Source organism: Lolium perenne, chromosome 6 (assembly GCF_019359855.2).
Source record: "Lolium perenne isolate Kyuss_39 chromosome 6, Kyuss_2.0, whole genome shotgun sequence".
In the NCBI taxonomy this organism is placed as follows: domain Eukaryota; kingdom Viridiplantae; phylum Streptophyta; class Magnoliopsida; order Poales; family Poaceae; genus Lolium; species Lolium perenne.
Genome location: NC_067249.2, coordinates 200,864,097 through 200,868,309, shown reverse-complemented (window position 1 = coordinate 200,868,309; position 4,213 = coordinate 200,864,097). Strand labels below are relative to the sequence as shown.

General features: G+C 46.7%; 1 pseudogene; it reads right to left on the bottom strand.

Annotated features, from left to right (window-relative positions):
- Positions 1-250: 250 nt before the first annotated feature.
- LOC127310108 (dynamin-related protein 12A pseudogene) lies at positions 251-1,423 on the bottom strand (annotated as a pseudogene).
- Positions 1,424-4,213: the final 2,790 nt, after the last annotated feature.

Below are 4,213 nucleotides of genomic sequence, written 5' to 3'. Positions count from 1 at the left end.
GTTGCCAGCCTCCAGCATGTACTTCACAGCCGTAGCAGCAACCTGCTGAACTGACAATCGCTTTGACTTGGCGATGTCTCCCAGGTAAATTTGTCCGTCCAATGTGACAGTTGATACCCAAAGGGTCGTACAGCCACTTTGGAGGACTCGTACACTGCGTCACTGTACGCTGGATCACTCAGCCTCTTCTTCTGGACATATTCCTTCAGCAGATTTATCTTGCAGATTGCTCTCTTGTTAGTCAGCTCGATCAAAGTATCAATGGTGTCTCGTCGCCAACCAATGCCTTGTAGGCAACAGTAGCGGCGTCCTCTTCCGCGTCTTTGCGGTGGACGTGACGCTTCGCTGACACGAACTTCTTACCCATAACTTGGACAGTACACTCAAATGTCATATTGTGTTGTTCCCCTTGGGTGCAGAGCATGTATGCGGGAAAAGTCCCATATGCCCGAAGCGTATACCCTTGCAACCTGTTTTTCTTTGTAACTGGAGATTTGAGGAGACTATCATTGCACAGATAGCTGTAAGGGATTTTTGACCTGATGAAAGATTCTAAATACTTTAACAGACTCCTCACCAAATGTTCTGATCCCATCCTATGAGCAAGATGCTTGTACTCTGGTGTGTTAGCAAAATAGTCACACTCTCTACGCCTAGCAGCAGTCATGTCCACACTATTGTTGATATCTTGCTGGGATCGATTGACAACACCAATCCATGGAAATTGGAGCCGGTAAGATCTTCCTTCCAGTATATCAACAGCGTTAGTACCCTTGTCCATTAGATATATTTTTGTGAGCACACCGAAGGTTCTTTCACCTTTAGGATCAACTTCTCGTGAAATCTTTATTGCATCAGAAGTTGCAAGATCCTGATTGGCTGGAGAAACAGCAAGAATGATACAGTCGGGCTTTTCGATGAATGCTCGAACCATGTTTTCAATTTCCTGAACAATATTGTCCGACTGACCATCAACAGCAATTTTAGTAAGACCAGGAAGATCAATAAGAGTCAAATTCATAACATTTGGAGAAAATATGCTCAAATGAATGGGGACAGATGATATTCCCTTTGAACGACCGGTTATTCTGTCAGTTTCATCAGCTATCTTCTTCCTCACTTCGGAAAAATTTGTGTATCTTTTCGCAGGTTGATGCAAAAACACAGTATACTCTTCGGTATCATCAATTCTATGTAGCTGCAGAACCAGGGGGCGGCGTGTGACAATGCCTGGACCCTTGGGTAGGAAATCCTTTCCAACTAGACTTTCCAGCACTGAAGATTTACCCGAGCTTTGGCTTCCGACGACGGCGACGGACGGCAGCACGTCCCAGTCGGTGGGGAGCGTGCTCTCCTCGCCGTGGTCGGCGAGGGCGGTGCAGGCCCGCTGCAGGTTCTTCACGAGCGAGATCAGGTTCTCCATGGCCGCCGGCGCGAGATCTGGTCTGATCCGATCGCGCGGCGACAGGCGGTTTTTCCTAGGTTAAACTCGATCGTTTATGGTTTCGCAAAAAAAGAAAGAAAAACTTGATCAGTTATATGACGCTCCCGTGTGGGTTAGGATCGGTAATCTCTTGCGGATCAATCTATTCCGGACACCAAATGTATTTGGTTGGCATGTTTAGGTTGAGTCGTGAACATAGAAATGGTCCTTCGTGTTTGTTAGATTATTAGGCAATTTCCGTGTGAATTTAATTACCGAAAACAACATTACAGCTGCACAAACATACTTAATCACACACATCAGACTAAGCACATACATCAGATTTGAACATGGAACAAATAGCAGTGCAAGATAGGAGAAGAAAAACACGTACATCGCGACCGGGAAGGTCGTACCAGCAGCACCACCACCACCATGGGAGTTGTTGATGTCGCCCATGGTATAGTCGGAGTCGTCGATGAAGCAGTCGAATCGGCGAAGAAGACGAACAACAACGAGCAGTCGCGCTGAGACGCTCCCCAAAACCTTATCGCCCGTCTCCCGGTGCAGGATCTCAACGGACGGGGTTTCGGAGACCTGCTCTTCCGGACGGCTGTGCACGCAGTCGCCGGGATGGGGAAGACTAGAGAGTATCGCAGCAAAAGGAACTTCGTGAGAGAGACTAGAGAGTTCTGAGAGATCTTTTCTCTAGATCCGATCTGTCTCCTTGAATAGGCTGGGAGGAGAGCCGACCCGACCGCGTTGCCACGCGTAGGAAGTCAGGGACACGCGGCGAGCATGCCGACACGTACCCAACTTAGTTGGTGCACCAAGCAAAAATTTAGGCTTTCTTGAGTGTGTCTCGAACTCGAACTCGAGTCACGAAACATGACGTGCGTAACGTGACGTGCCGAGCCGAGGCGGGGCGGGCGGAGGAGGAGGAGTGTGCGAGGGCTCCTTCTATTCTCACTCACTTGGAAGGACTAGAACAGCAGCCCTTATATACCACTCCAACTCTCTCCTAACTAGCAATGTGAGACTAAACTTTGGCCTCCAAGGCTGTCCCAAACTGCCAACGTGATGGGCCTTGAGATTTCAGAAATTGTAGATTACATGGGCTGCCTTATTGGGCTGCAGCCCATCTACATTCAACACTTCGGACTTTTATCTGTTTTCCGGCTATTGTGACTTTTTTTTTTCCTATTTTCAACTCAAATGACTTATATGTATAGAAAACAATAATGTTGTAACTAAATTAGTTTAAGTAGCGTACATCGGAATAAACAATATAAGTCACGGGAAATGCAGTGTAGCAAATTAAATTAAATAGTTCACAATTGATAAAAAAAGAGATGTGATGACTGCTCGTCGTGGCTCACTGATGCTTAATTGAATCTGCTTGAAGATGATCGTGAATGTGGCCATCACGGGGCTCAGTCTACATATGGAGCAACTCCTCAAACGTAGATGCTCGAGGCTCAGTGTGCAAATTGCCAAACAGTTCATGGTCATCGATGCCGATGAGGGTACGAGCTGACATGCAGTATTCAAGACTTATCTCGGTGCTAGGACGCCGACATGAATGGTAGCCTCCGGCGAGCAGCTTCCTGAAAAAACGATGCCAACAGTGACGAGAGGCACGGCAGGCGAACCCTAACACACCGTGGCGGAATGACTATCACTGTGGGAAAGAGCAAAGCTCCTGTGTAACGAGATAACTTTGATGTGGTCGCGGGCCTGCGCGGACAGTGGATTTCAAAACGTGCTACACGTACTAGCACGGGAGATTGCCGGGACACCGGCCTTGCCGCATTGGAAGGCAAGGTGGCGTCCGCGAGAGGCGCCGTTACCGTATGTAGCGGGGTACGTCTCGGTGACACTGTTTACCAACAGCCGCTTGGGGATGACCTGGTGTCAGCGTCGGGGACTAATCTTTCCATCAAACTTAAATGGTCTCCCTTATTATTACAAAAGACGAATAGAGGACGATAACTGCAGAAATTCATGCAAGCCATGCTATTGCGTACTTCAACGAGCAAGCTAAGCTGGGTCGTGTAGCTCCTTTGCTCCCCTTTGCCCGTTGAGTAGCTACAGTGCTCTATTTTTTTGCTTCTTTTTTGTTCCTTCTTCCATTGCATCAATAAAACATGCAAATCAGATCTAGGTCAGATCTGTTCCATTATATGAGCATAGGCCCATTTAGTCTATCAAATTCTGAAAATCTCAGTCTATTTAGCTTCGCATCTTGGCAACAAATTAGACTAAATTTAGTTCGTATTGCAAGTGCAATGAGAGTTGGACATGTTTATCATGGCAACTCTTCTACCAGTGGTGAACCTTGAAAGGAAAAACTGGATAGGAAACGTACCGAGAGAAGAAAAGTAGTTCACGCACATTCCTCGTTCCACGCCTACACGCGTAAATCGAGTTAGATCTCGTTTTGGTACAAGATTGAATTTTTTGCTTAGTGCACAAAACTATGTGCTTTGTGTCAGCAAGCAAGTGTTATTTTTATTATACCAAGTGTGCTCCATAGACTATAAATAAGAGAATGGAACGAACATATCTAAAACACGCTGAAGTAGCTCTCTTTCTCTCTCCCTGTTGACAACTACTTTTGTGATGTGTTGCTTCCAAACTTTCTCATCCTAGCGACTATGGGCACCAACGATCGGGAGACCAAGTATCCACAATCACGTCCCTTTAGTTCCTGCATTGGAAGAGGGCAAATAAAGTTTTTTGAGGGAGCGTCTGATGCGAACTGCTCGCTTCCGTAGATTACATTTGCGC